The sequence below is a fragment of the Phocoena sinus genome, chromosome 16, assembly GCF_008692025.1.
Source record: "Phocoena sinus isolate mPhoSin1 chromosome 16, mPhoSin1.pri, whole genome shotgun sequence".
Classification (NCBI taxonomy): Eukaryota; Metazoa; Chordata; class Mammalia; order Artiodactyla; family Phocoenidae; genus Phocoena; species Phocoena sinus.
The window spans coordinates 9,882,992-9,903,341 of NC_045778.1; the positions used below are offsets into that span (position 1 = coordinate 9,882,992).

A 20,350-nucleotide genomic window follows, 5' to 3' on the forward strand; every position below is an offset into this window, starting at 1 on the left:
AGCCGTCCTTGAAGCACCAGGCGCACGATTAGGGGACACGTGTGCCCGGGCTGGGTGGGTGGGTGAGTCTTGCGTCTTCAGGGAGCCCGCCCGAGGAGGACGCTGGGCTCTCCCACAGCCGGGCGCCCTCGCCCCCGACCAGGCGCGACCGGCGGAGCCGAGCGAGCACGGGGGAGTCGAGCGCCACGCCGGCGGGGCAATTGGGCATGCTCAGAAGGCCGGCAGGTTTGGGTCTCACCCAGGCAGCTTGTGCATTACACCAGCACGCAGCCGGGGCGGGGGTTGGGGGGGGGAGGAGGGAGGAGCGGGGGAGGCAGAAGAGGAGGAGCGGCCAGCAGTAGCCACGACCGCCACCACCAGGCAGAGGAAGAGTTCGCGAGGAAGGAAAGACCCTCCTCGCACTTGAAGCGGCTGGCATTTGCTTTTGGAAAAAGAGAATACAAGATAAAGGAGGAGACGGGAAGAAGAAGCGGGGGAAAGAAGTAAGGGGGGAGATAGAGGAAAAAAGGACGTGAACCGAAAGGGTTAGATCGTGCAGGGAGCCCGAGGCGCGGGGGCGGCAGTGCGGAGCCAGGAGCGCCGCCGCTTGGGCAGGTGCCGCGGCTGCTGCCCGGAGGCGGCATGTGACGCGCGGCCGCAGCTGCCCGCGGGCGGAGCGCTCTCGGACCCGGGAGCGCACACCGCGGGGCAAGTCGGTACCATCCCGAATCCCCACGCTCCTCCTCAGTTCGCCGGGGCGGCAGCGGCGCTTCTGGAAAGACAGGCGATGAACCGAAGGGCGGCTCCGGGCATGGGCGCGCGGTCCTAGGACACTCGCTTCCTGAACGCCGAGCGGGAGGCGACCAACGGACGGTGGACCGGGCGCCTCCCGCGCTTTGGGGAAGCGCAGACGACCGGCGTGGGACGGCCACCTGGAGCGCAGCGGCCAGGTAAGGACTGCCCGCACCAAGCCGGCGCTGGGTAAAGCGGGTGGCGGTAGCGGTTGACCTAGTTTTTTGCCTTGTCGCGTTGCAAAAGGAGGAAAAAGTTTTCTGCGCGAGTAGGAAATGTCCTTGCTATGGGGAGTTTAAAGCGGGTACTGGGGAGGGAGGAGAGAGTTGGTCTGTCGATTTGGGGGGCCGGGCGGAGGCTTGAACCTGGAGAGAGCGGCATCTGGGGCGGAGTTGGAGTTCTGGGACCAAGGGTGCGAAACGCCGGGGTGACCATGTGCGGGGAAAGCGACGAGAATAATGCGAGCGGTGGCCGGGAAAGAACCTGGGATGCCCCACCCGGCGCTCCTTCGCTTGGATTCTCTGTCCCCCGAATGCGGAATCCGAGGCACGGAGTGTCCGGACAAGAGGAGCTTCTTGGGTCGGTGTGTGTGTGTGTGTGTGTGTGTGCGCGCATGTGTGTGTGGTGCGTGTGTAGGTCCCCCCATTTGATTTCCTAACGCTTTTAAGAAGGTTAAAGCAGACACCGGCCAACCTCGCAGTGGGGCCGCTACCTCGGATTGCATTTCAGGGACGAAAGAGGCAAATTTGGCACTTAGTGTAACACCTGGGCGAAGGTACTGAGCCCGGGTGCTCGTCTTCACTGACCCAGGCAGAGTTTGCGCTCGCGGAGCGGCAGCCGCTGGATTGCGGCGGATCTTTTCTCTGGAGCCCTCCCCCAGCGCAGCTTCCTTACAGCTGGGTTAATTTCTGTGTGATTTGAAGCGGTGGGGGTTAGGGGAGGGTTGACTCAAGCAGCAGAATTCACTTGTCTACTTGGCGCTTGTGCGTGCTGGCATGGTGATCCTGTTCGGCGTGTGTGCAACTCTCCTAGCACGCAGGTTGGAAGTGGTAGAGGAAGCAGAGGTTTGGGAATTGCATCCCATATGGATAGATTTCAAAACGCAAACATTCATTTGTCTGCAAGTGCTGTTTGAACCTGTTCGATGGCTGTAAGGATATGCTTCCCTCCCGGTGTCCGTGTTTGCAATGTGAAACGATGGCTCTCCTTAGGAGGTAATTTAAGTGTTTATGTTGTGAAGGACACTGATTATTTCACTGTATGCTTTGCACAGACCTATCATTTCTCTCTTGGCCTCTGAATGCCAGCAAGCCAGTAGTCCTCCATGTGGGGTCTTTTGGGGTTATGATTGGAAAAATAATCTTTGTAAAAAGTATATTGGCTGGTTATATAGTGCCAGATAATCTTATGTTGTGAGATCATTGTATTGCATGAAGCATTCATCACTATTTTCTGTGTTTAAAACAATGCCCCTGTATTTACTTAAGAGGCACTACACAAGAACATACACTTCAGAAAGGGGAGAGCTGACGCTGGAACAAATCCATGCATATAGACAGGGTTGTGGTAGTAGCTTATTAATTAAGAAGAAGAAGAAGAAAAAAAAAACCTGAGGTCTTTCTGTTCCAAATGTGGTGGGATAGATATGGTGGTGGGATAGATATGGCGTTGGGTGCACCCTCTTGTTATGGGAGCTGGTACTGTGGAGTATACGTAGAACACGCGTGCCTCTCCAGTGTGGATTCAGCATGCCACAGATACGTGGTTTTGATCATACACTCCTATCACTGAATAACCCATCTTTAGATTTTGTGTACATGGTTTTTTGCAATTAGCTTAATATGTAAATAGCTATTGTTGAGCTAGAAAGCACATTAATTTTGAAATGGGTTTCCATATGGAACTGTAACTTGAGCTTAAATTACTAATTTAAAATTAATTACATTGCAGGTCTGATTTAGACCGTTTCTGTAGGCTGGGGAGGATGGTATAAGATTGAATTTAATATGAAAATAGTAGTATTGAAATACTGACTTTTAAATAACAACCCATATTCCAATGTGCTTGATATTTAAAAAAGAATATGAGATGAAAAGTAGATTTTGAAAAGGATCCTTGACAGTGTATACCTTTTGCGTGGAAAATTATGAGAAAAGTGTAATTTGGGGAAAAGTAAAGCAAGTTTATGGAATTGGTTAAGATTTACAGAATGATCCAGAGTGTTACAGTAATGAGTAGCTCTGCATTAAACCTGCATTTAAAGTTATTTAGGAAACTTTCCTTTAAAGTTTAGAGAAATGGGTGATTGTTTATTACCTCATTTGTCTTCCTGGGACAAAAGGTAAAAATATAACTTCAAAAATATTATTTATTTCTGAAGATTATTTAGGCATACTTAAAAGTTCTTTAGGGCGCACCCTTTCATTTTCTCATCCTTATAAAGACAGCTGATTTATTTCCTTACAAAAAGAAACTTTGTTATTTTAAGTTTGTAAAAACATGAACTTCTTTGCATGATATTTTAGCATTTGATTGCAGACAACCTGTTGAACATGAGTCTAGAAAAAAATACGAAATTTGCAGAACTAGAATTTCTTGAATCCATACCAGGAAACTGATTAGACAGAAAATTAAACCATATGATTAAAAGCAAAGCTGCCTTGTGTATTTGAACATAAGAAAGTAATTTTCTCTATCGTTCCCGGAGCCAACATAGTGTTCTCTCCTAATAAAGTTGTTAACATTGGCAAAATTAGTTGCTTACCCCTAAATGGCCTGGACGTTGTCAGTGTAACTATTAAGAAACTGGGTCTTGTTTGCAGTGCAGGGAAGTTTATGTTGAGAACAGCTGTGATGTAGTGGCACTTCAGATAGGAGATGAATGAACTGTGACGCCTATGAAGCGTGAGCCTCTGATCGGGACGCAGAGAGATGCATCTGCCCTTCACTTATGGGGCCTAATTTGATGTCATAATGTATTGTGACTAATAGCATTTTCCTCACGTTGTGGTTCTGAAGTATCAGTGAGTGACTGGAAATGTTTTATTTTACACAATAGGTTGGTGAATTTAAAACACGTTTTTCTTACAGAAGAGTATCAAAAAGGCATATATGGCTCCAGTAAAAAAAAAAAAAATCAAATCCCTCCACCATGATGATTTTTTAAAATTAATCAGGATAATAAAATGTGTCTCATGCTTAATCCTTGAATGCAGTGCTTTCCCAGGTGTGATGGCAGTGACGTGTTCCACAAGATTTTTCACCTTTCAATCTCATTTAGTCCAGAGGAATCCCTATCCTGGTTATTAGTCTTAACAGAACTTTGAGATAAAATTTCACCGTGAATGGAAAGTTTTAATTTTAGAGGGAGAATGTGAAGAGATCATTGAAGGAATTTGACAGGAGGCAAAGCTAGTCAAATTAGAAATTAATTTCAATTTCTCGAATCTGACAGTCTCTATCTTCTCCATTAAGGAAGTGGTCCTTGCTCCTATCAAATTCAAAGTAGCCGCTTTGAATCCTAAATCAGTTGTCCCTGTACTTCTTCCTCCATGGACGCTCCGCAGAAAGGCTGTGCAAATGCAAAGGTTCCCCCCCTTCCGTTGTGAACCCAGCGTCTCTAGAGAGCTCTGTTAGACATCTCCATTCCCTAAAAGTTGCATATCCTGTGCAGTACAGATCTGCATTAGCATTGTCTTCAAACAAAGAAATAAAGAGTTTTGATGCAGTGAAGCTACTGCAAATGTCGAATCACAGTGGGCCTTACAGGAAGACTGTTCCCTCTCCAGAGCATTTCTTTCCCAGTGCACAGATGGAGATGATCGGACAGTAGTTGCAGAGTGGGTTTAAGAGTTGAAAGGCATGATGCCTGTGCACACACTTTTTGATCAGTCTCTAAAGCACTGTAAAATGCCGTGCGCGATTTGGTTGCCCACCCACCTTTCTATTCCTTGGCGTGGAGCATGGAGAGCCAGTGTGTAGGTGTCCCTCTGGCTCAGTAGTTGGCTACTGTGTGTTCCTTTTTGTCCAGAAATTTGGGCAGCTTGCAGACTCCCCTGCCTCTGGCAGGCTCTCCCCTTCAGGCTGGCAGTTTTGTTCTCCCACCTGTTGGAACTTCCTGCTCATCAGCTCCCAAGGGCCAAGTTCTCTGGCTGGCGTGCACCTTCTCAGACTTCGTCTGCGGAGGTGCAGCCGTGGCTTGCCACGCTGACACAGGACCTGGGATCTACTGGTGATGACAGCAAGCCAACAGAAGGAATAGTTGAGCCACTGCCATCTTCTTCTCACCAGTTGTGCCAGCTCATCCTGAAGCCAGCTAGAATGTGAACACTTTGAGGAGGAACAATGGTGGAAAAAAACCACAGTAGCTGGCGGGTGCGCTGTGGGGTTTGAGCTCTTGCCTTCCCCAGCCCTGTTCTGGTGAGACTGGGGGTTGGGGGAGGGCTGGCCTTCCTGATTCATCAACTGGTGCAGAAACAGAAGGGAGTCTGAGACGGGATTACCTGCCCTAACCCTAGTGAGCTCTACTAATTGCCATGCCCAGCTAGCCTCGGTTTCTGCAACCCTTGTCATATTTGCCATTTCATAGGACTAAACTTTTCTCATGTTTTCAGTTTGCATTTGCAGGACTGAAGTTGTGCCTAGAAAGACTTTAGCGTGACCTTGACAGTTAGTCTCACCCTTTCCAAGAACTTCTGTCCAGAAGCAAGAGTTTACTCCCTCCCTTGCCAGTCTCTGCTGCAGTCCTGAAGTGGACAAACCCCTAGCTAGGCCTGAGGCAGGGCCACCCTTGGGACAGTGTATCATTTCTGCCTGGAGACTTGTGCTGCCAGGTTCCACTTGACAAATCTCCTTGTGTGTCATTGTTGGCAGGATCAAATCTCTGTTCTCCACTCTCCTCCTGGCCACTGTAATTTGAGTTGTTGACTCTCCGCTACGGAATTAATCCTTCATTAGGTCATTTGTTCTAGCCTAGCCCCAGCTTATTTCCTGTCCCCGGTGTTCCCTTGAAATCCGGCACACCAGCTGAGCCATGACATATTCTACCTTCAGTCACCTCTACTGCAGGAAGTGATGCTCGTCTAGACATCCTGGGTTGAGCAGGATATCCTCCAGTGACTGCTGTTTAGATAAAAGTCAGGTGAGGTTAAACCAGAGTAAAATACTACCAGCTGGTTTCAGAGAGGAGAGGGCTACCAAATGTCTACTGCAAAGGCTGTGCCTTTATGGTCGTGAGGTGTTTTGATGTTCTTCCACTGAAGCCTTCTAATTGATCACAAGTAGCTATGGCCATGGCATTAGATTCATACAAAACTATCCTGTCAGTAAGTAAGCTCTGGGAAAAGGCATCTGCTGACAGTCTGTGTCAGTATTTTTGTATTTATCACTTTGGAGTAGATTACCTCATTAGAATTGCTGGCGCGACCCAGTCTGGAGAGAAACCTAGTTATTGCTTAGCTAGGTACCACTTCTTGCCCACAGCCATTTGAAGTTTCATCCAGCCAGCTCTCACCTCCAGGGGACCCCAATCCAGTGGTATTGTGTAGACTCCAAGAATCCGTATACATTTCAAGTATCATTGGGTTCTATGTATCTGTATCTGTGTGTCTATGTATCTATGTTTATCTCTATTTCTATGTCTTTCTATCTGTATCTATCTGTGTACATTCATTTAAAAGTATTATTGAGCACAGTCATTTTTTTGGTGATTTTCAATTTTTTTTAGTTCAAAATAGTCTAAAAGCACAACGTCTCTCATGCAGAGATCCCTCAAATCAATTGCATTGGAAAGAAGTTCTCATACATGAAATGGAAGCAGAGAGCCTCCTGTCTTCCTTGCCTATGATTTCTCACATATGTGATAACACACGTCACATGCATTACCTCGTGGGAAGGGAGCCCTGCAGGGAAACTGGCATTGCCACAAGGTTCCTTTACATGGGGTCCTCCTTTCTTCCTTCTTTATCCCCAAACCCTTCTCATCACACAATAACCAGCCAACCTTTTTCAGCTTTCCTTGAGTGCGGCTATCACCCTGCTTTCCCTCTGATAAATTATTTTAAATCCCTCAATTCATTTAATAATAAGAAACTGAAAACGTATCTAAGCAGCTACAAGCCACATGTCCCTCATCTGAGTTCTGGTTGTTCTCACTATCTTTAATATTAAAGTCGACAGTCAAGGGTAACCCAGGTAGTATTTATGATTCTTTCTAAAGAAGTTAAGTTCATGAGAGTGTTTAATAAGTACATTTTAATAAATACTTGCTTGAGTAAAATGAGTCTATCTCTCTGTCTGTCAATCATCTGTCTACCTATCCAGCCATCTCTGCTTTTCACTTATACACAGGAGTGTATATCCCTGTGGTAACTAGTGTTATCTAATGTGCCAGGCACAGTGGACATTCTTTTTTTGGGTGCTCAGAAGGGTGAGTCCAGGGCTCGGCCTTTCAGGAGCACGTGATCAATAGGAGGTGAGAGCAGCTCCAGAAATCTCAGAATTGGAAGGTGATGTTAGACATTGTATTCGCTCCCTAGGGCTTAAAACAACAGAAATGTACCGTCTGGTAATTCCCACACTCCCTTCAAAGGCCCTAAGGGAGAACTCGTACTTGCCCCCTGCAGCTTCTGATGGCTGTGGCTGCATTCCCCGACCTGTGACTGCCTCTCACCACTGCCCGGAGTCAGATCGTCTCCTCCCTTTTCTGTCTGTGTGTTTCCTCCTTTGTGTGTCCATCTTATAAGGATACGTGTGATTGCATGCAGGGCTCACCCAGAAAATCCAGGACAAGCTCCTCCTTTCAAGGGCCTTAGCTCTCACACCCTTTTACCATATAAGGTAATATTCATGGGTTTGGGGGATTAGGACGTAGACAGACATATCTTTTGGGGGGGGCGTCATTCGGCTCACAGCAGAAGTCATCAGTGAAGGGCATCCTACTTTGTGACTCCCCATTGATGATTGTCCAACTGTGTGGTTTGTACGATTTGAGAAATTAACGCCCGCAACGCGTCTCATTCCATTTCCAGAGAGCAGGGAGAGGCAGAGCCTCCTTACAGCTGAGGCAGAAATCCAATTCCTACTCACTGTGCCTGTTGGCCTTCCTAATCATTCTGAAAATTATGATGGGAATACTTCTGATCTTTCTTCCATAAGAAAATCTTTATCAAGTTCAATAGTTTCAAGTTAAGTCAACCTAGCCCTTTCCGCCTCTTCTAACTTTTCATGTTCATTCCTAACATCTTCATTTACACTCGGTGAGTAACATCCACATATCTCTAATTTTACCGACTTCTGACTTCCATCCTCAAGAGGTTCACAGAAACCGCTCGGCCAAAAACCACCTGTCCCCTCTTAGTCACAAACAAAAGGCCCTTTCCCGGGCATCCCCCTTCATCTCTTAGCAGCACCTTCAACCACCCTTCATTTTCAAAGCATTGTACTTCCCTGGCTGTCTTCCTCCTCTGGTTCCTCTTCCACCTTCCAGCCTCCCTGCACCATCTCCCGAGCTGCGTGAGGCTCTGCAGGTCTTTCTCCTCCGTTGACTCCCATGCCTTTCTTGCACCCTTTTCCTTTTGTGACTTCATCCATTGTCATGATTTCCACTACTTTTCAATGCGGGTCACGCATCTCATCATCTCCAAGCCTGGTGTGGCTTCTGGAAGGGGCATTTCCGTGAGCTTGCTGGGTAGCACCGCCTTCATTTGTTTCCTCCTCGCCCTGCTCCCCTGAGGTTTCCCGTTTACATGCCTAGGGTGGCCACCCTGTGGCTCGGAGTTTTCTGAGTAATCTTGATTTGCTCTCTTGCTTAGCTTCCCACATTTAGTCAGATACCAAATTGTAATAATTCAACCAAGTAATAGCTCACTCAACCTCTTGGCTTCTTTTCTTTCCTACTACCAACACCTCCGCTCAGGGCTTTTCCAACTTCCATGTGTAGTCAGGTCACATGGGGATCTTGTGATAAAGGCAGACTCTGATTCAGGAGGGCTGGAGCGGGGCCTGGGGATCTGCATTTCTAACACCCCCCCAGGTGATGCTGATGCAATCAGACCTTTATACGTTTCTCTGAGTCTCCAGGCTTCCCAGCTGATTTCACTGATTATAGTCCCTTCTTCTAATCCACTTTAGAGATTACTTTTATTGAAGATCAAATCTGATCATTTTTTCCCTCCTATCCTCAAAACACTTCTCTGACATCCCCTTCTATTACCTACTGAATAACAATGAAATCTCTTACATCAGCATTCAGCTAGCATTCCATATGTTCCATGGTTTGGATTTACATTAAATTCAATCTCAAGTCTCAAGGTCACCTTTAACTTTACCCGCAGTACTTGCTGTTCTGTACACCTCCTCTGCCATTTTCATGATTTTCACATGTTCTCATGCTGCTTGGAATGCCCTTTCTTCCACATCCTCATGGGTCCAAATTTTAGCAATTTGTCAAGGACAAAGTGCTTGAAATGCCACTTTTCACTGTGAATTCATCTTTTAGTACTTTATCAGATTCTCAGTTTTATCACTGATCACATTCACTCTTATTTGTGTGTATGTGTGTGTGTGTATAAATTATTTCAAATACTAGAGTGTGAAGTGCTTGAATGATGATGCCATGTTTCACTTGTCTTTGATTGCCCTGAAGTACTTACGATGGAGTCATCCCCATAAAATGCTCAGTATACATATCGACATATAAAGTATGTAAATATAGTGGTTTTGATGTTTTTCTCATTATAAAAATAATATGGATTACACAGAATTCAGTCATGAAAGAAATATATTATGTCAAAAGTAAAGGTCCATCATGACCCAGTGCCCGCAAAGATAACCGAGGTTAACAATTTGATGCAGAATCCTCTGATATTTTTCTGTACATATCCTAACATTCATGCAAAACTGGGATAATAATAGACTTTTGTGAGCTGACTTTAAATATAAATCTACCTCCTTAATTTTTAAATCTGCAGTGTGTTCTAAAAGATTGACTGATTTCACTGCATAAAAATCAATCCACTTAAAGTGGCCCAGCAATAAAGAAATCTGTTTGCTTTGAACTTCTGATTAGTTAAGCATGTCTATGTTCAGCACTTTCTCTGCCCCCAGGATCATACTAGACACTTCGGATTTGTAAGAGTAACACACAAACACTGCCCCAGAAGACACAAGCTGTTCTTATGCCTTCAGGCTAATGTCGGCCAGTGGACTAATGGAGGTGTAGTGGTCACTCATTTTTGATGCCAGATTAAAATCATCATGTTTGATGACATGCACTCTCAGATTGTTAACTTTTATGTTGAAATTGAAGCTTTTGCATTATTTAGATCCATAAAGTACAAGTGACTCATTTTGAATTCTGAATGTGGACATTTTAGTCTGTCTAACGCACACATATATATGTGTATTTGGTTTTGTTTCATGAATGAATATAAGTTTGGAATAAAAACAGAAAAACTTTAACAAAGACAACAGAATCTTGTATGTGCAATAAAACTACAATTTAGGGAGAAGTCTGGAGAAAAAACACCATAATGATCTGTGTCTTAGAATGCCAGTAAGTCAAGACAGAATATGACACATCTGTTGAAAAGAGAATTCCTTTAGAATTTGTAATCAATATTCCCCTAAGAATTTTGAAGAGAGAAATCTTTTTTTTTTTTTTTTTTTTGTGGTACGCAGGCCTCTCCCTGCCGCGGCCTGTCGCGCTGCGGAGCACAGGCCCCGGACGCACAGGCCCAGCGGCCATGGCCCACGGGCCCAGCCGCTCCGCGGCATGTGGGAGGAGAGGAATCTTAATAATGATGAATGTTTGTTATTGCTACCCTATTTGTCATTTAGAAAAATGTTTGTGGTAGAATTCTGGAAGATAGTTTTCCTGGATAGTGGGAGGGCAGGTATATGGTCAGGGAATCTAGAATTGTCAGCAAAATTGGCTGTGTCTTAAGAAGAAATACTTAAAACTAGAACGCCAAGACAGTAAGGGGAAAAAACTTTGAACCTGTATGAGATTTCTGCAGTGTGAGTTAGTGAAATTATATAAAGAATATTTCTGCGTCCTGTTGAGTGATTCACCCAGGGTCCCAAAATTCACAGGCCTGGATCTTTTGACTCTGTGTCTGGTTTTCTCTATTCTTTCATGCTAGATCTCTTCTCAGGACTCAACTCACCTCTTTCTCGCTTGACATCCTCTCTCGGTGATTTCAGCTGCACTTAGGGCTTCAAGTGTCAGTAGACATAGTTTTGTAGACCATAGCTCTTCCCTTGAGTGCTAGATTTCCATGCTGGCACCCTGTTGGACATTTCCACAAAGAATATCAATCAGGCACCTCTCATGTACCATTTGGACTCTGGAACCCATCATCTTTCTCCAAAATATGCTGTTCCTCCTATTTTTTCCTATATTAATTGACTGCATCACAGTCATCCTAGGAGCTCAGACTTGAAGCATCTCGAATCTGCATTTCCTTTATACCCTCCCTCCTCTCGTGCAGTCTCTAAATCCTACTGGATTTTCGTGAACCGTCTCATCAGTTCCTTCCTTCCTACTCCCACTCCCATTTTCTTGATACAGGCCTTCGCCAACCCCCCCCAACCCACCCCCGCACTGTCCCGATGGCCTTTGACTTGTCTTTTTGCTTTGTTTGCTTTTACCTATTCTACAGTGAGATCAAAGTCCATTACCATTTCACTCTCCATAACTTTCAGTCCCTTCTTCCTTTCCCCCCTCTGCTGTGGCGCTGTAGCCACGTCAGCCTGCTTTGAGGGTCCTGCGATGTGCCTCTAGGTAGACCCTCCACACTTCCTGAAATGTGCTCCCTAGCTTTGGCCTTAGCAGTCCTGCAAACAGGAGGAGGCCTACGTGCCTCCTCTAAGACAATTCGTCTCTTCATTCCCCATGCCCCTTGAGTGTATTATTCTTTGCCATACTTGTTTCCACTAGAATAAACAATGCAAATATCAAAGTTTTCCTCTGGATTTTGAGCTTCTTATCAGGAGCCACCCATTATTTATTTCTCTATACCCAGGACTTACACATTGTGAAATGGGGATGAGCAACTCACTATATTGAATGATGGTGTAGATCTCTGTCAGGGCAGAGATGTTTATGTTATGTTTTATTCACGATACAGTCCAAGGGTCTAAACAGTGCTTGGCAATAGTACTCGCATTAAGTATTTGTTCTTGAATGAATTCCTTCTTACTGTTCCTTTTGGGGTGGGGGAAGAAATCTGAGGTTTAGAAGTTTTCAGTGTATTTTGATAATGACAGGATAGTTTACATGTTAATAAACAGTAAGGAGTTCTTGATGAATATGATACAGAACATAATAAAATTATCCCAGGTCAGACTCAGAGTTTCACTTGTTTGAAGCGTTGTCTGCAAGGATATAATGGTTGCCCTGGTGACCCTAACATTTTGAGAGGCATTGTTCTCTCAGATAACATCTAACAAATTAGGGCTCTTCCCACCAACTTGTTCTAGTGGCCAGGACTTTTGAAGGAGTCATTTTTCATTGATCACCAGTTGCTATAAGTAGCCAGGTCTCCTAAGGGCTTTTCATAATCACTGAAAAGATTTCCATGACAGGGATTTAAGGTGATGTTTCTACCATTGTGGCCTAGGATCATTTGACCAAAATCACCTGGGGTAGTTGTTAAACTGTAGCCTTGGGGATTGAAACCAGATCAGCTGAATTAGAATGGGGGGAGGGACAGGGTCTTGTCAATCTGCATTTTAAATAAATACCTTGAGTGATACTTCTGCCCGCTAAATTTTAAAATCCACTAATGGAAGAGAGAGACAGAATATTTTGTTTGAGAGAACGATTGAATGAGCTAGAGAAACACTTTAGAAACACTTTGTATTTTTTTTAGGTAGATTAATAGCCTGGATTGGCAAGGGGTACATTATCTTAGGCTGCTCTCTGGTAAAATGAGCCATTCAATTTAGGGTGTTTCTCAGGCTCTGAGGAAGGGCAGAGTGTTCTTTTCCACTGAAATTTAAACACAATTGAGGAATGACTGAGGTCTCAGGTATAGAATTAAGGTGAAACCATTTCCATCACATGTACCCCTTGGTAACTAAATATATAGATTTTTAAAAATATGGATAACATTGTTCACAAGGTGCTATAAAAACAAATTATCTCAAATACATCTAGTCCTGAACATTTTTTCTTTGTTTCTTGTGTTGTACCATGGAACTATATCAGAAGCGGACCACATTTTTGCATGTGTATAATGCTATATTTAGAGTCTAACTTTCTGAGCAAGTACATCACATATGTTATTGATGTGAACAACAGGATGTCAATAAAGGAATGACAAAATAGTCTATAAATGCTGCATATGTGCACAGTAGTTTAATTATTATGAATGGTTTTAGAAATGGACATAGATGAGTTTTGCTCAATTAAAGGGCATTTTATAATAGATCTTCTAGAGGTGAGTGTATTTTAAAAAGCATATACAGTACAATTAATACTTTCACACAGATTTAATGTAAACTATTACATAAATTTTAAGAGAATTAAACAAAATTGTCAATCACTCTGTTCCTTAGAACTTTAGAAATTCCTCTGGTAGGGGACCCACACAGTCTGGTCTATTTTCAGCTTTTCTCCCGGCCATTCACTTGTTCATTAAATTTAAGTTCCTGAATTGTTTCAGGCACTGTTCTAGATGCTAGAGATAATTAGATGAATAGTCATTCTGCTTTCATGGAACTTATGTCTTTGTGAATTCAAATCCATAAAACCTGAAATAATATTCCCAGGGTTTTCTAAACAGGCCTGTTCCTACTTAGTGTCAAGAAGAGAGGAGATGGGGGTATTAGGATAGTGTAACCAATTAGATGTGTGATCTTCCTTAGGCTTTACTTTCCCCTCACCTCTTAAACATGGGGTTTAGGTTAAATTTATCTCGGCAAAATACTGCTGCTTTTCTAGAAAAATTAGACTGCTGATACTAACTTTTGCCACTAGATGGCAAACGTCTGCATTTGTGTGTCCAATGAGTGAGTCAAGTTTTGAAAATTAAAATGAGGTTGAAAATGATTCACTTGATATGAAAAATAATGTTGTCAGTCTCACATGAATGAGAGGTAGCGGTTGCTACTATGTGCCATGGTTTCCATCCTTTAAACGTGACCATTTTAAAACTCCCTGGCATCTACTTTTCCATGTGGCTACCTGCTCTGTTTCTTTTCAAATGCAGGGCAACCCATTTTTGAAATGCTTTTTGAAAATCACATATATTGCTGAAGTTATGATATAACAGTGAGTCTTTAATGTACTTTTACCAGTGTTCTTTTTGTATGAAAATTAAAATAGTCTTTTCAAGCTGAGGCATAGATGAATACACTGGGTGGATCTAGAGAATGTGTTAACTCTATCAGATATAACATGAGAAACAAATGTTTCATTTTCCTGTGACAGAAGAAACAAAGATACTAGATAGTCTCTGCCTGACTACTTCATTTGATCTACTTTTGGCCACAAGAGTCCAAAGAAAATGAAACAGGAACAGAAGTTACGTCTGGCAAATCACATATATAAACCAAGATTAGCATCACTGTTACAGAACTGAAAGCTGGCCCAAAGCCTGGGGATGAAGAGCCCACCTGTATCCCCTTTTCAGCAAGGAAATAACTAACCAAAGCATGAATACAAGCATGTCTTTTGGAAGACCGAGGGTGCCATATCAAGTCCAAACAACACTAAGCTATGAAAAGTAGTGCCCACTGACTCTAAATTTCTGGGAAACCCATACCAACTACACATACTGCCTTTGACTTTCTAAGACAAGATTGTTTTGAGGCAGCTAGGTTCAGAAGGGGTTATACAAATTTGCAGCAAGTCTTGACCCTAGATATGTGTTTATAATCTACAAAGATGTTCACTTGTAAAACAGAGTTTTCTGGGCCAAGTTGTTCTTGGGATTCAAAGGGTGAAGAAGCCAGATCTTTTTGGAGGGTTACCAGGTACTTGGTGGTATAAAGGATTTCACTTGAGAGAGATACTGTAAAAGGACCAGTAAGGTTTAAATAGATGGAGACGCAAGGTAGAATATTTAGGCAAAACTTAACTTACATATGAAAACCCCTTGCCGTTTTTGGTCTATACCATGAACACTCCATCTCAGATCCTTTGCACTTACTGTTCTGTTTGGAACACTCTTTATCCAGAAACCTATACAGCTTGCTTCTGCACTTAAGATGTGTCCTCAAATATCACCTTGTCAGGCCAGCATTTTGTGATCACCTCATCTGAATCAGCATGCACCTCTTTCATCATTCACCATCTCCTTAATCTGTTGTTTTTCTCTTCTGAGTATTTATCACCACCTGATACAATACATATTAATTTTTTTTTGTTTCATTTATAGTCTGTTTACACCCACTACAGCATGAGCTCTCTGAGACCAAGGAATTAATCTTTTATTTTAATTGCTAAATATCCAGTTCCTAGAACACTGCCTGGCCCAGAGTAGGCTCCTGTCAAACCCTAAATGACTAAATGGATATGCAATGCGCTTTTCCTAGAGCCTGCAGGAGTGACGCCCTGCTGACTGTTTTTTTTCGTTTTATGGCTTCTGGCATCTTAGTTTCCTGACCAGTGACTGAACCCGGGCCTTCGGCAGTGAAAGCTTGCTGTCCTAACCACTGGACCACCAGGGAATTTGCAGTGCCATGTTTATTTTTCTTATTTATTTTGTTAACATCTTTATTGGAGTATAATTGCTTTACAATGGTGTGTTAGTTTCTGCTTTATAACAAAGTGAATCAGCTATATGTATTTATATATATCCCTTCCCTCTTGCGTCTCCCTCCCACCCTCCCTATCCCACCCCTCTAGGTGGTCACAAAGCACTGAGCTGATCTCCCCGTGTGATGCAGCTGCTTCCCACTAGCTATCTATTTTACATTTGGTAGTGTATATATGTCCATGCCACTCTCTCACTTAGTCCCAGCTTACCCTGCCCCCTCCCCATGTCCTCAAGTCCATTCTCTACGTCTGCATCATTATTCCTGTCCTGCCCCTAAGTTCCTTAAAAACTTTTTTTTTTTAAGATTCCATATGTATGTGTTAGCATACGGTATTTGTTTTTCTCTTTCTGACTTACTTCACTCTGTATGATAGACTCTAGGTCCATCCACCTCACTACAAATAACTCAGTTTCGTTTCTTTTTATGGCTGACATATTCCATTGTATATATGTGCTGCATCTTCTTTATCCATTCATCTGTCGATGGACACTTAGGTTGCTTCCATGTCCTGGCTATTGTAAATAGAGCTGCAGTGAACATTGTGGTACATGACTCCTGATGAATTATGGTTTTCTCAGGGTATATGCCCACTACTGGGATTGCTGGGTTGTATGGTAGTTCTACTTTTAGTTTTTTAAGGGACCTCCATACTGTTCTCCATAGTGGCTGTATCAATCTACATTCCCACCAACAGTGCAAGAGGGTTCCCTTTTCTCCACACCCGCTGCAGCATTTATTGTTTGTAGATTTTTTGATGATGGCCATTCTAACTGATGTGAGGTGATACCTCATTGTGGTTTTGATTTGGATTTCTCTGATGATTCATGATGTTGAGCATCCCTTCATATGTTTGTTAGCAGTCCGTATCTTTCTGGAGAAATGTCTATTTAGGTCTTCTGCCCATTTTTGGATTGAGTTGTTTGTTTTTTTGATACTGAGCTGCATGAGCTACTTGTATATTTTGGAGATTAATCCTTTGTCAGTTGCTTAATTTGCAAATATTTTCTCTCATTCTGAGGGTTGTCTTTTCGTCCTGTTTATGGTTTCCTTTGCTGTGCAAAAGCTTTTAAGTTTCATTAGGTCCCATTTGTTTATTTTTCTTTTTATTTCCATTTCTCTAGGGTGTGGGTCAAAAAGGATCTTGCTGTGATTTATGTCATACAGTGTTCTGCCTATGTTTTTTTCTAAGAGTTTTATAGAGTCTGGCATTACATTTAGGTGTTTAATCCATTTTGAGTTTATATCTGTGTATGGTGTTAGGGAGTGTTCTAATTTCATTCTTTTACATGGAGCTGTCCAGTTTTCCCAGCACCACTTATTGAAGAGGCTGTCTTTTTTCCATCGTATACTCTTGCCTCCTTTATCAAAGATAAGGTGACCATATAACATGGGTTTGTCTCTGAGCTTTCTATCCTGTTCCATTGATCTATATTTCTGTTTTTGTGTCAGTTTTGTGTCTTGATGCCTGTAGCTTTGTAGTATAGTCTGAAGTCAGGGAGCCTGATTCTTCCAGCTCCGTTTTTCTTTCTCGAGATTGCTTTAGCTATTCGGGGTCTTTTGTGTTTCCATACAAATTGTGAAATTTTTTGTTCTAGTTCTGTGAAAAATGTCACTGGTAGTTTGATAGGGATTGCACTCAATCTGCAGATTGCTTTGGGTAGTATAGTCATTTTCACAATGTTGATTGTTCCAATCCAAGGACATGGTATATCTCTCCATCTGTTGGTATTATCTTTAATTTCTTTCATCAGTGTCTTATAGTTTTCTTCATAGAGGTCTATTGTCTCCTTAGGTAGGTTTATTCCTAGGTATTTTATTCTTTTTGCTGCAGTGGTAAATGAGAGTGTTTCCTTAATTTCTCTTTCAGCTTTTTCATCATGAGTGTCTACGAATGCAAGAGATTTCTGTGCATCAATTTTGTATCTTGCTACTCTACCAAATTCATTGATTAGCTCTAGTTTCTGGTAGCATCTTTAGGTTTCTCTGTGTGTAGTATCATGTCATCAGCAAACAGTGAGTTTTACTTCCCTCTTTTCCTATATGGATTCCTTTTATTTCTTTTTCTTCTCTGATGGCTGTGGCTAAAACTTCCAAAACTATGTTGAATAATAGTGGTGAGAGTGGGCGACCTTGTCTTGTTCCTGAACTGAGAGGAAATGGTTTCAGGTTTTCACCATTGAGAACGATGTTGGCTGTGGGTGTGTCATATATGGCCTTTATAATGTTGAGGTAGGTTCTCTCTATGCCTACCTTCTGGAGAGTTTTTTCTATCAAAAATGGGTGTTGAATTTTGTCAAAAGCTTTTTCTGCATCTATTGAGATGATCATGTGGTTTTCCTCCTTCAATTTGTTATTATGGTGTATCACATTGATTGATTTGCATATATTGAAGAATCCTTGAATTCCTGGGATAAACACCACTTGATCATGGTGTATGATCTTTTTAATGTGCTGTTGGATTCTGTTTGCTAGTATTTTGTTGAGGGTTTTTACATCGATGTTCATCGGAGATATTGGCCTGTAGTTATCTTTTTTTGTGACACCTTTGTCTGGTTTTGGTATCAGGGTTATGGTGGCCTTGTAGAATGAGTTTGGGAGTGTTCCTCCCTTTGCTGTATTTTGGAGGAGTTTGAGAAGGATAGGTGTTAGCTGTTCTCTAAATGTTTGATAGAATTCGCCTGTGAAGCCACCTGGTCCTGGGCTTTTGTTTGTTGGAAGATTTTTAATCACAGTTTCCATTTCAGTGCTTGTGATTGGTCTGTTCATATTTTCTATTTCTTCCTGGTTCAGCCTTGGAAGGTTGTGCTTTTCTAAGAATTTGTCCATTTCTTCCAGGTTGTCCATTTTATTGGCATAGAGTTGCTTGTAGTAATCTCTCATGATCCTTTGTATTTTTGCGGTGTCAGTTGTTACTTCTCCTTTTTCATTTCTAATTCTATTGATTTGAGGCTTCCTTTTTTTCTTGATGAGTCTGGCTAATGATTTGTCAATTTTGTTTATCTTGTCAAAGAACCAGCTTTTAGTTTTATTGATCTTTGCTATAGTTTCCTTCATTTCTTTTTCACTAATTCTGATCTGATTTTATGATTTCTTTCCTTCTGCTAACTTTGGGGTTTTTTTTTTCTTCTTTCTCTAATTGCTTTACATGTAAGTTTAGGTTGTTTGAGATGTTTCTTGTTTCTTAAGGTAGGATTGTATTGCTATAAACTTCCCTCTTAGAACTGCTTTTGCTGCATCCCATAGGTTTTGGGTCATTGTGTTTTCATTGTCATTTCTCTCTAGGTATTTTTTTATTTCCTCTTTGATCTCTTTAGTGATCTTTTGGTTATTTAGTAGTGTATGGTTTAGCTTCCATGTGTTTGTATTTTTTACAGTTTTTTTTCCTGCAGTTGATATCTAGTCTCATAACGTTGTGGTTGGAAAAGATATTTGATATTATTTCAGTTTTCTTAAATTAACCAGCACTTTATTTGTGACCGAAGATATGGTCTCTCCTGGAGAATGTTCCATGAGCATTTGAGAAGAAATTGCATTGTGTCGTTTTTGGATGGAATGTCCTATAAATGTCAGTTAAGTCCATCTTGTTTAATGTGTCATTTAAAGCCTGTGTTTTCTTATTTATTTTCATTTTGGATGATCTGTCCATTGGTGAAAGTGGGGTGTTAAAGACCCCTACTATGATTGTGTTACTGTCGATTTCCCCTTTTATGGCTGTTAGCATTTGCCTTATGTATTGAGGTGCTCCTATGTTGGGTGCATAAATATTTACAATTGTTATATCTTCTTCTTGGGTTGATCCCTTGATCATTATGTAGTGTCCTTCTTTGTCTCTTGTAATAGCCTTTATTTGAAAGTCTATTTTTTCTGATATGAGAATTGCTACTCCAGCTTTCTTTTGATTTCCATTTGCATGGAATATCTTTTTCCATCCCCTCACTTTCAGTCTGTATGTGTCTCTAGGTCTGAAGTGGATCTCTTGTAGACAGCATATATACGGGTCTTGTTTTTGTATCCATTCAGCCAGTCTATTTCTTTTGGTTGGAGCTTTCAGTCCATTTACATTTGAGGTAATTATTGATATGTATGTTTCTATTACCATTTTCTTAATTGTTTGGGGCTTGTTTTTGTAGGTCTTTTTCTTCTCTTGTGTTTCCTGCCTAAGAAGTTCCTTTAGCATTTGTTGTAACGCTGGTTTGGTGGTGCTGAATTCTCTTAACTTTGGTTGTCTGTAAAGGTTTTAATTTCTCCATGGAATCTGAGTGAGATCCTTGCCGGGTAGAGTAATCTTGGTTTTAGGTTTTTCCCTTTCATCACTTGAAATATGTCCTGCCACTCCCTTCTGGCTTGCAGAGTTTCTGCTGAAAGATCAGCTGTTAACCTTCTGGGGATTCCCTTGTATGTTATTGGTTGTTTTTCTAACTTGCCGCTTTTAATATTTTCCTCGTATTTAATTTGTGATAGTTCGATTAATATGTGTCTCAGCGTGTTTCTCTTTGGGTTTATCTTGTATGGGTGTCTCTGCGTTTCCTGGACTTGATTATTTTGTTTCCCATGTTAGGGAAGTTTTAGACTATAATCTCTTCAAGTATTTTCTCAGACTCTTTCTTTTTCTCTTCCTCTTCTGGGACCCCTATAATTTGAGTGTTGGTGTGTTTAATGTTGTCCCACAGGTCTCTGAGACTGTCCTCAATTCTTTTCGTTCTTTTTTCTTTATTTGGCTCCCTGGCAGTTATTTCCACCATTTTACCTTCCAGCTCACTTATTCTTTCTTCTGCCTCAGTTATTCTGCTATTGATTCCTTCTAAAGTATTTT

General features: G+C 42.1%; 1 protein-coding gene across 1 annotated transcript in view; it reads left to right on the plus strand.

Moving 5' to 3' along the window:
- The first annotated feature begins 876 nt into the window (after positions 1-876).
- The window catches only part of CHRM3 (cholinergic receptor muscarinic 3), a 515,691-nt gene continuing 496,217 nt past the window's right edge, over positions 877-20,350 (plus strand). Inside the window, exon 1 of the mRNA XM_032608221.1 lies at positions 877-929. The gene's annotated coding sequence lies outside the window, so the exon portion shown is untranslated. The remainder of the gene's footprint in view (positions 930-20,350) is intronic.